Genomic DNA, 12,175 nt, shown 5'->3' with positions numbered 1-12,175 from the left:
ACATATGTGCCTTGTAAACTATCATCTTGAGCTTCGAGATGATAGTTGAGAAGTGTCATAGTAAGCGATTTTAGCTTGGGAACTAACATGACCAGAATATTAGGGTGCATGGCATTTTCGCTGAATAATTTTAGCTTTATGGACTTCATTTATTAGGCCTCAATGTGGTTTCTATCCAGAAAATTTCCTCGCATATTTGGATCCCTTTACACATGAATCCCAAGTGATGGTTTGGGTTTTGGCAACTTAGGAGTAGTTCTCAGGAATGCAACAGGTAAAGTCAGCGTTTATGGTGACTGTAATCAATCGATCAATGAATCAGTGGTGATAACTGAGCGTTTGCCATGTTCAGAGCACTGAACTAAGCGCTTGGGAGAGTACACTGTAACAGAAGTAGCAGACACGTTCCCTGCCCACAGTGTCTGAGGGAGGCAGACATCAACAGAAATTAGAGAGTAACCATAACCCAAACCCAACCCAAACCCAAAATCTTAAACCAAAAACACCCTAAGCCCAGGTTTAGGCTGTGAGGAATCCGTTCCCTTTCTCCCATTGGCCCCTCGGGTTCCGGATGTCTCGGCCATCAGATCAGGATCCCCAGGCCGCCGAGATCGCTGAAGACTTGAGTCTCGGGGGCTCGTGGAGAGGGCTACCTGGCCTCCCCGCCTCCGGCACGCATGCGCCGCCTGGCCGGCCTGGCCTGGCCTCGTTCCCCCGCGCGCGCCCTTCCTGGGCCTCTTCCCGTCTAACTGGCTAACGGCCGAAGGAGTGGTGAGGGCAGCTCCTCTCAAAAAGGAGAACGGGAGAGTGTGAAGTGTCGCGTTCATCGATTTTCCTCTTAAGAGGTGACATCCCTGTTTCCTCTAGACTCCCTTCTACAGTCTTCAGAGCCTTCATCTGTTATGTTCAGTTTTATTTTCCAAAGAGAACGCGAAACTCCCCAACCAACCCTTACTGGCCCCGGCCCGCCGGGTATGGGGGCGCACAAGCCCTGAATGCTTTACAGGCAGATCTCCGATTTGATGGATGTAGTTTTACTTGGTCCACTCAAAAATGATCCGATTTGAATGGTTTTATGGCGGATTTTCCCAGGAGTGCACATGGATGAAGTGCATCTTGTCTGCCAAATCATAGGATTTCATGGGTCTTAGGGAATCCTCCGAAAGCACTACAAATGTAATGAGGGCAGACGACAGTGTGCCCTCTATAGCTTTAGTTTTTGACCCAATAGCAGAGCAACTGCCCTTCTTTTGAGCCTTTAGAACTGTTTTTTACATTGACCCAAAAGATGCCACGATCTCCATTTGAAATTTTAAACGTACAAGAGAAGCCCTTTAAAGATCGTGGTTTTGGATGTGTTTTAGATCTTTTTTTTTTCGCCAAATCAAAACCACGCCACCCTGAAAAAGGGATAAACATAATTCAATAGACTTAATATTGCTATTCATTGCAGTGAGGAATCAGTCAGTAACGATGGACTCCCAGAAAACAGCTTTAGTGACATCTTTTGAAATAGCAAAGGAAGAGCAAGATGAACGTGCCTTTCAGGAAGAGGAAAACAATGATCCCAGTGGCTCTGAGGACGATGTCGGGGAAGGTAGAGTACTCTAAATTGTGTGATAAGTGCAGCATTATTCATACAGTAGGTCGCACTGTTTAGTACTACATATCTCCTCAACTATGCTGACCTGCTTCACTTCATCCAAACACTGATGCAACAATCAACCCATCAGTTGGGTGTTGACTGAGCACTTGCTGTAGGCAGCACACAGTAAGTACGGTGTATTCAGGAAACCACAATATAGCTAGCAAGCAGGATCCTTGTCCTCGGGGAGCTTACAGCTCGGCGGGGGAAGTAGACATTAAAATAAAATACAGATGAGGAAGACACAGAGCAGAAAGGCAAAGTGAGTAACAGAGAGCTTAGGGGGATAGAATCATTCATTCGTTCATTCATTCATTCAATCTTATTTATTGACCACTTACTGTGTGCAGAGCACTGTACCAAGTTCTTGGAAAGTACAATTCAGCCACAAAGAGAGACAATCCCTGCCCAAAACGGGCTTGCAGTCTTTAAGGGGACAGGGGAAGAGGGGATGGAGGAGGAGGAGGGAGGCACATATCAAAACAAGTCAACATACCCATAATCCCTTAACCTTTATTGTTGTATCAATAATAACAATATAAAGAAATAGAATTAAAACCATATATGCATCGAAACAAGTGAACAGGTATTAATGTAAATAAATAGAATTATAGATATGTACATTTATATATACTCAAGTCCTTTAGGGCAGGGAGGGGGGACAGAGCAAAGGGTAATAATAATAATAATGTTGATATTTGTTAAGCGCTTACTATGTGCAGAGCACTGTTCTAAGCGCTGGGGTAGATACAGCTTAATCAAGTTGTCCCACATGAGGCTCACAGTCAATCCCCATTTTACAGATGAGGAAACTGAGGTCCAGAGTCCCACAGTCACACAGATGACAAGTGGTAGAGCTGGGATTCGAACTCATGACCTCTGACTCCCAAACCCGGGCTCTTTCCACTGAGCCATGCTGCTTCTCCTTCCGGGTGATGTTGGGGGGAGGGGAGTGGAAAGAGCTGAGGAAAAGGGGACCTTAATCTGGGATGGCCTCCTGGAAGAGGTTAACCTTCTGGAGAACTTTGAAGGGGGAAGTGTGATTCTTTGGAGGATTTGAGAAGAGGGAGCATTCCAGGCCAGACGTAGGACCTGAGCCAGGGGTCGACGGTGGGAAAGGCAAGAAGGAGACAAAGTGAGGAGGTTATCTGCAGAGGAAAAGAGTGTGCGAGGTGGGCTGTAGAGGAGAGAAGGGAGGGGAGTTGAGGAGTGGGGAAGTGGTTGGAGAGCTCTGAAGCCAATAGTGAGGAGTTTCAGCTTCATAAGAAGGTTGATAGGTAACCACTGGAGATTTTTGAGGAGGTGGAGAAATGTCCAGAGCGTTTCTGTAGAAAGATATTCCGGGCAGCAGAGTGAAGTAGAGACTTAAGTGGGGAGAGACAGGAGGTTGGGAGATCAGAAAGGATGCTGATGCAGTAATCCGTTAGGAATATGATGAGTGACTGTACCAAAATAATGTAAGTGTAGTAGCAGTTAAGATGGAAAGGGCGGATGTTGGCATCCTTGTGAATGTGAGACCGTTGGTAGTGCTGAGCACAGTGACGGGAAAGTCAGGGAGAGAATTGGGTTTGGGAGGGAATTAAAGGAGCTTTGCCTTGGATATGTTGAAACTGAGGGGAGGAAAATGAAGTGGGAGGGGTGAAACGTTAGTCAGACAGGGCTTCCTAGGAGATATAGATTTTAGTTTTTTTTGGAAAATGGGGCGAGTGTGTCCCATCACCTGGGAAGGAAGAGGGAGGTATAGGTGGGAGGCAAAGGCCAAGAAAAAGCAAGACCAAGGCACAGTAAATCACGAACTTGGACAAACGCTTGATCTCATCATCTCTAGTAACTGTACTGTAACCTTAGCAAGTCTGAAATCCGATACACCAATCTGAACCTCCTCTGCTTTCTCTCCTACACCCACTCCCTGCAAGAGAAGCAACGTGATCAAGTGGCTAGAGTTTGGGCCTGGAAATACAAAGGAACTAGGTACTAATCCCGGATCTGCCATCTGTCTCCTCCGTGACCTTGGGCAAATCCCTTCTCTGGGCCTCAGTTCCTTCATCTGTAAAATGGGAATTAAGACTGCAAACCCCATGTGATACACAGACGGTGTCCAACCTGATCAACAATGTGCCTGGCACGTGGTAAGATCTTAACAAATACCTTTGGAAAAAACACCCCAAAACAAATTTCCAGTAATTGTCTTGTCCCCACAACAGTGACCCCTTAACCTCTTGACACGCCCTTCCCTTCCCTGACCCCTCCCAGTGATCCCAAATAATCGTGCCCTATTTGAACTCCCTACCCAAGCTAACCTCTCAACACACAAATCCTAGAGTGCAGGCCTGGGAGTCAGATGGTTAGGGGTTCTATTCCTGGATCCGCCATTTCTCTGCTGGGTGGCCTTGGGTAGGCCACTTTACTTCTCTGGGCTTCAGTTACCTAATTTATAAATTAGGTAATTTATAAATTAGGAATATAAATTTATAGAGCTTTTTAACTGATGCTGAGCTGTTTGCAGTGCCAGTCATCCTGAATCTGGGGATATACCAAAGAGGAGAAAGGCTATCATTCTTACAACCACAATGGCTGAGTTATAAGGACCGGTTATAGGTTAAAGAGTGGTCCAAACAGCTTAATAATTGTCATGGCAGCAAAGTCCCCAGTAGATGATTACTGACAGAAGCACTACTTTGACTATGTAGAGCAACGTGTTACAGAGGCCATAGGTGTCAATACCTTGGGGCCAAATGGGGGCACTTGCATCCATGAATTTCCAGCTGTGGCAATGAGGACTTTGTTGTTTTCTTCCACACATTTGGGTCTGGACTCTAAGCTTCACTTTCCCCAGTAAATAGAGTTAGGAGTAATAAGGGTACTTAGAGGGGAAGTGGGAAAAGTAAGAAGCTATTGGTTCAGGCACTGTGCCATCTCCCTTAGAGTCCCTTACTCACAGTCCAGGGGCTAAAAGATGAAATATGTGATATAGTAATAATGATGATGATGATGTTAATGATGATGATAATCCTACGTGACCTACTCAGCAAGAGCATAAAAGTAGCAGGTTATTATTTCTGGAAGTGATAGATCCTCAGACTTCTCAGCCCTCCAGGCAGAGCCCAACTTTCCCAATATTCTCACTGTAGAGAGATTTAGCATCACCTTCTGTTGATGTCAGTTGTCGGTGGGTCTTCTCACCAGCAAGAGCCAGGAGTCTGATAAGCCCTGAGAACTTTGAAACAGGCTGAAAAGAACTGAGAATTTCCAATCAGGGCTCAATCTAGTCCTTGATTGTGAGCTGTTTGGTCGGCCCATTCCTAAGACTCATTCAAAGCTATTCCCCGGTACTCAAGATGGGAAGTTGGTGCCTCCGAGAGATGTGACTCAAATGCCCACTTAAAACTTCAGGAACATGCCCACAACCTAAGTGTTTCTGGCAAGAGCTGAGAAGAGATACAACCTAGTGTTTTAGTGGATAGGATCCTGGCATGGGAGTCAGAAGGATCTGGGTTTTCCCATCTCAGCTCTTCGACTTGTCTGCTGTGTGTCCTTGGTCAAGTTGTCTAACTTCGCTGTGTCTCAGTTACCTCAACTGTAACTGTGAAGACTACGACTGTGAGCCACTTGAGAGGCAGAAACTGTCCAACCACACTTGCTTGTATCCATCCCAAGGCTGAGCATAGGGCCTCGCATTCAATAAGCCCTTAACAAATAGCATAAAAAACCGAAAAGACAGCAACAAAAGCGTTGTCACTTTCCTCCCAACAATACTCATCTCTCATCCTTCCTCAGCAGTGGCAAGCAGGCAGGGAAGTTATATTCCATCAGACAGGTGGCTAAATGGCACTAGAAGGACACCTTGAAGTGGTACTTTTTTATTCCTCGAGAAGATGCCTGTCACTCGATTGGCATTAACCTTTATTTCTTAGCACAGATGGTGAAAAGGGGCAGGAATGTTAGGGAGCAGGAAGATAAGAAAAACACCAGTTTGAGAGATCTAATAGGCAGAGAAACACCCACTGGGCTTCCTTTCAGCCCTAATTAGAATCTCTTCGGTTATCACCCGAGACCTAGGTTGATGTCACCTGTCACCTGGCAATGTTTTTGCTAATTGGCGTGGCAAGAGAAAGAAGCCAGAATCAAAAGCTGAATTTATACAAAATTTATTCCGCACATAGAACTTCTCTTTCGAGAAGGATATTATTTAATTATTTAGAGGTGAAGAATTGAACTTTTATTTCAAAAGAAATGCAATTATTTAGTTATATTGGAGATTCCCTGATCGGAGGATTATGCTTATGCGCTACTTGCATGTGGCAAAACACCTAGCTTCCATCCACGAACTCTTCCCACTCGTGAGGAATACATGAGCGTTCACCAGGCAGTTAGCCACCCCACGGCTCCTCACTTGGTGTGGGCAGGGCGGGGATCCCCAGATCCTCACAGTGATGATGTGCAGCCGTTTGCCAAGTTCTCGACCTGCTACCCTTGATGGTCAGAACACGTAACTATTTAAAATAATGTTGGTATTTGTTAAGTGCTTACTATGTGCAGAGCACTATTCTAAGCGCTGGGGTAGACACAGGGGAATCAGGTTGTCCCACGTGGGGCTCACAGTCTTAATCCCCATTTTACAGATGAGATAACTGAGGCACAGAGAAGTTAAGTGACTTGCTCACAGTCACACAGCTGACAAGTGGCAGAGCCGGGGTTCGAACCCATGATCTCTGAGTCCAAAGCTCGTGCTCTTTCCACTGAGCCAGGCATTTATTGCCTGGGCTTCCAGGCTTTCCCAGCTTCCGGCCTCGGCCTGTCCAATCTCTGCCCTCCACATTCCTCTGTAACTTATTTGATTGACACGGGGGTGAGGGACACCTTCGGTAGTCCTAGCCTGGCCTGTTAAACTAGCCATTACGGTTGCGGGGGCAGTGCGCCACCCTCGCTTCCGAGTCCCGCTTCGCTGGCTCGGGCAGTGACGGGATAGCTTTTGACCTTGAGATGGTGGGGAGCCCAGTTCACCTTGGGAGAGAAGAATAAATCTGAGAATTTAACTCTGGGTACCAATATTGCTGGCTTCCCCATCGAGTAGTTTTCTATGTATTTAGCCAGAAAACTTCCTCTAATTAACCTTACACACATTTCAGTCTGCCAACCTAATCCACAACTCACTCCTTCTCTGTTTACTCCTTACCCACTATTACTTACCTCCTTGCATAACTGCCTCGTTCTTTTGAATAGATTGTGTGACCCAAAAAGTAGGGAGGGATTATGGTAGGTGAGAATCAAGTTTCCCAATAAAGGGAACAATAGAACAAAAGAAAGAAGAGGAGGAGAGAAGGAAGAGAAAATTAGCGGCTTAATTAAGACAGACTTCTCCTCTACTGAACTCTCTCAAGGATTGCCTTCAATATGCACACAATGCCTTAATATCCCTTCCATTCCTCACTGCACTGTCCTGTTCTCAGTTCTCAGTCTTAATGGCTAACTTCTCCGCCTGCTTTGAAACCCATTTTCACCCTTCCTTCTCCTTCTCGAGCATATTATTTGGTGCCTCATTTAATCTTTAATTTCCTCCTAAGTATCGGGATGAGGCAATTCTGTGGCCAAATGCCTTTTACAGCATCACTAAACTCTTCCCTTTCCTCTCCATCCACAATGATATAATGTTCATCAAAGTATTTACTCTCTCCTGCCTTGATCACTGCAGCAGTCAGTAATTGTTGACCTCCCTACCTCCTGCCTCTCCCCCCTTCAGTCGTTACTTGCCTCTGTTGGCCAGATCATTCTTCCTCAGGAATGATCAGTCCACGTATCTCTACTCCTCAAAACGTTCCAGGCATGTCCCGCCCATCTCCGCCCTGAACAGAACCTTCTTACCATCATTAGCTTTAAAGCACTCAATCTTGTCCCCTCCTACCTTACCTCCTTGCTTTCCTATGAGGACCTAGTCTGCACACTTTGCTCCTTTACTGCCAACCTACTCCGTGTACCTTGATCTTATCTCTCTCCCCACCGACGTCTTGTTCACTTTCTGTCTCTGGTCTGGAACGCCCTCTCTCTTCATATCTGACAAATGATGCCTCTCCCCACCTTGAGAAGCATATTACAGGCACATCTCCTCCAAGAGGCCTTCCCTAATTAGGCTCCCACTCCCTTCTGGGTTGCTCTTGCACTTGGATTTGCACCCTCAACTTCATAGTATTCATATCTGTATCTGTAATTTATTCATCTTAATGCCGTCTCCCCGGCTAACTAGTAAGCTCCATGTGGGCAGGGAATGTGCCTACCAACTCCCTCATATTGCACTCTCCCAAGCACTTCGTACCGTGCTGTTGATTGACTGATTGATATTGATTGTTTGACTGGTTGATTGATTTACTCTTCCCAATTTTGAAAGTTAGTCCCTTGCCACCAGCCTCCCCAGGTACCGACATTTAGCCAAAATACAATCAGTAAAACTGAACACTATGGATCAATCAATCAGTCAGTCAATCAGTGGTATTTATGCTTACTGTGCTTTCTGGGTGCAGAGCACTGAACCAAGCTCCTGGGAGATTATAATACAGGAGCGCTAATAGACTCGTTCTCTGCACACAGGGAGCTACTGTCCAGGGGAATTATGGGACAAAGGGGGATTAGCTTGCTATGGATTCCTTCACCATGGAGTAAAATTCCAGAAGCTTTTCCTCCGTAGTTCAAAGGACTTGGAAAATCACAGAAGAGCAAGTTTCTAAAGTGTGGCTTAAAGCACTGGGCACCCTCTCCCACAGATTTGCCTCATGCTATTTGATGGATTGTATGAGCAGTTCTGTCCAACTCTACAGGTTATTAACTGTGGTTGAATAATTAGCATTAGTTTGTAGGCGAGGTATGAATGAGCTGATATAAGTAAAGAGAAGCACAGTGAGTAAGGTGCCGGGCCCAGCAAGAGAGATTACCCATAGATCTCAGGGGAAGAGCTAGTAACACTTGATAGTTCATCATTGACAGTTGCTGAGCATTCACTGTTCACAGTGCGCAGTATTAAGTTCTTGGGAGGGAAAGCAGGAGGCCCCAGGGTGCGGGTGATGGGATAGCCCACGGACAAATGGATCCACCAGTGATATTTACTGACTATTCGCTATGCAGAACACTGTACTGTAGTAGCTTGGTACTACTACCACTACCACAGTTACTCAAATATCTATACCTCGGTAGCCAATCTACCATACAGGTGGCAATGGCATTAGATACTCATTAACATCATTACCATCAGTAATCATTAATTACTGATTAATGATTAACTGCCCACCTCCTCACCATCCCTCGGTCTCACCTATCCCGCCATCGACCCCTGGGCCACGTCCTCCCGCGGTCCTGGAATGCCCTCCCTCCTCACCTCCGATAATCGAATTCTCTTCCCCTCTTCAAATCCCTACTTAAAGCTCACCTCCTCCAAGAGGGCTTCCCAGACTTAGCTCCCCCCTTTTTCCCTCTGCTCCCTCTACTCCTCCCTTCACCTCTCCACAGCTAAACCCTCTTCTCCCAAATCATTACTCATTACCATCAGTAATTACTGGGTGACTGTCGTGTAGGGGACATTTACTTGAGAATGCAAAATAAAATTTTTAACTAGATGATTGATCCCCTAGGCTTTTCCCTTTACCGCAAATCTCTTGTGGAGAGTTCATCCACTCATAGTCATTCAGCAATCACATTTGGGCAGAGGAATCCCAAGTCTCTCTCCCTCTATTTTTCACTCTCCACTCCTGCCCTCTCACCAATCTCATATATTCCTCCTGTCTTCAGGATATCTCCACTTGAGATACCCTAAAGGCAACTCAAACTGAACTTCTAATCTTCTCTCTACATCTTCCTTTTCACCCAACTCTCTAGGCCTCAAGGCTCTCCATCACCTTGCCCCTTCCTACTTTTCCTCCCTTCTCTCTTTCTAGTGCCCACCCCGCACGCTCCGCTCCTCTGCCACCCACCTCCTGACCATCCCTCGGTCTCGCCTATCCCACCGTCGACCCCTGGGCCACGTCCTCCCGTGGTCCTGGAATGCCCTCCCTCCTCACTTCTGACAATCAAATTCTCTTCCCCTCTTCAAATCCCTACTTAAAGCTCACCTCCTACAAGAGGCCTTTCCAGACTGAGCTCCCCCCTTTTTCCTTCTGCTCTCTCTACCCCCCTTCACCTTTCCACAGCTAAACCCTCTTCTCCCCCCTTTCCCTCTCCTCCTCCCCCTCTCCTGTCCCACCCCCTCAGCACTGTGTATATCTTCATCACCCTATTTATTTTGTTTATTTTGTTTAATGAGATGTACATTACCCTGATTCTATTTACTTGTCATTGTTTCTATGAGACGTTCTTCCCCTTGACTCTATTTATTGCCATTGTTCTTGTCTGCCTGTCTCCCCATATTAAACTGTAAGCCCGTCAAAGGGCAGGGACTGTCTCTATCTGTTGCCGACTTGAACATTCCAATCGCCTAGTACAGTGCTCTGCACATAGTAATCGCTCAATAAATACTATTAAATGAATGAATGAACCTCTTACCTTTGGGCATTTGATATTCACCCCACTGTCAACCCTACAGCACTTGAAGTAAATATCTTTAAATGATATATTATAGATTACTAATTTAATTCTATAAGTGAATAAATAATGAACTATATAAATAAATTTAATTTGTATGTATACTTTTAGAGACTATATAATATAAATTGACATGGATAAATATATAAAAATAAATGATAGATTTATATGAATAAATAAATCTGCTTGCCTCTCTAGACTGAAAGCTCACTGTAGGTAGTGAACTTGCCTGCTAATTTGGATCAATAAATACTCTTGTAAACACTTAATACAATGCTCTGCACAGAGTAAGCCCTCAATAAATACCACTGAGAGATTGATTGATTGGTGAATGATTATTTCTTCTTTACCTTGAGCTGTGATCAGATATTTCATTAGGTGATTCTTGTCCCAAATACACCTCATTAATTTAGATCCAAGTGAGATTTTGAATTCCACATTGGTCTGGCACCACACTTAACTTGTTTTTCTGACAACCAATCACTCAATCAATCAGTCAATCATTCTAATCAAGGCCTTACTGTGTGCACAGCATTGAACTAAGTGCTTGGCAGAGTTCAATATAACAGTATGATAGAGTTGTAAGAAATGTTCTCTGTCCATAACGAGATCACAGTCTAAAGGGGGAGTCAGACATCAGTGTCATTCAATAAATGAATTCCTGATATATTCACAGAGTGCTGAGGGGCTGAGAGAGGGGTGTCTAAAGGGAGCAAATCCAAGTGCAAGAGCAGTGTCAAAGAGGGTAAGAGAAGTGGAAATCACAAATAAGAGATTGGTCCCAGTTTTAGAAAAGGTTTACTTGAAGTTAAAAGAATTTCCAATTCATCTGAAAATAATCTTTTTTTGAAAACACCTGCCACATACGGCAAATTCATTCTTTACAGAATTTGTGGAGCCATTGCCCATTTTTTACTCTATGCTAATACTGATGATTCATTTTTAATGTCTGTTGTAACCTCCGTGTAATAGAATGTAACAAAATTCCTCCACTACGTGAGGTATTAATAACTGTTTCACTGTAGCTGATATTAGCAAGATTGTTTGTGCAAAGAGAAAAAGACTGGAAGTGGACACTAAAGCTTTGCTCCAAGTGACTACCCAGAAACTTGAACAGATTTGGCAAACGGAGAAAGAGCAGAGGTAAGACTTTCAAGGGATGCCTCTATTTGGTGGATTTATTTTGTGTTTTATCCTGTTTTCTACTTCGTTTTCATGCCAACAAACCATCCAGAAGGGATTGTGTGTGTCGTGTGTGCATGGTCGTTTTCACTTCTACCTGCAAACTACTCCTACAGCCCGATTTCCACTGGAAGCTCTAATGACGGTACATTAACCACAACAGCCTCATTCGTTGTATTCCTAGATCCAACAGAACTGATGGTTATTTATAGCCAACCAGCAAGCTGAAAGTTCCCAGTGGGCAGACATTTATGATGCGACGCCTGGTCAAATAAAGCCTAGAGGCTCATTCAAACATTCCAATCCCAAGTGACACACTCACCCATTGGACAGTTCATTTATTGAGGGGAAAAACAATCAGATTTACCCCGCAGTTCTGAACTGACTTCAAGCCTGCTGCAAGTGAAGCCAGCAACTGTTAGAATGTTGAAGCTTTGCTTATGGCACTGGGGCTGGAATGGAATCCAGGGTTGCTGTGGGTGAAGGTACAGCAATTTGCTGTCTCTGAAAGTTTTTCTTCCTTCCTCATTCAATAGTATTTACTGTGTGCAGTCCAAACAAGTCCAAACAAGCTATTTACTGAATACCTCACTAGCCAGAATGATTGTCATCCCTGATTTATACACTGACAGTGGATGTTTAATTTTGTCAAATACCAAAATATCAATATCGCGAGTAAGGACAATGAATCACAGAAATGATCAGAGTTTCTTTTCTAAGTTTTTGGGCTGGTTTGATAGTCTTCTTTCAGTAGTACAGTCAGGTCTCCTATCACACGTTAGCACA

At 44.7% G+C, this 12,175-nt stretch overlaps 1 long non-coding RNA gene across 1 annotated transcript; it reads left to right on the top strand.

Moving 5' to 3' along the window:
• The first annotated feature begins 751 nt into the window (after positions 1-751).
• LOC114808803 lies at positions 752-11,260 on the top strand. Its single transcript, XR_003756572.2, has 3 exons — positions 752-845; positions 1,454-1,597; positions 11,233-11,260. It is a non-coding gene; the product is annotated as an uncharacterized LOC114808803 (long non-coding RNA).
• Positions 11,261-12,175: the final 915 nt, after the last annotated feature.

The sequence above is a fragment of the Ornithorhynchus anatinus genome, unplaced genomic scaffold (genome assembly GCF_004115215.2).
Source record: "Ornithorhynchus anatinus isolate Pmale09 unplaced genomic scaffold, mOrnAna1.pri.v4 scaffold_22_arrow_ctg1, whole genome shotgun sequence".
Lineage (NCBI taxonomy): Eukaryota > Metazoa > Chordata > Mammalia > Monotremata > Ornithorhynchidae > Ornithorhynchus > Ornithorhynchus anatinus.
The sequence above is the reverse complement of the archived record's forward strand: the minus strand, read 5'-3'. Positions and strand labels throughout refer to the sequence as shown.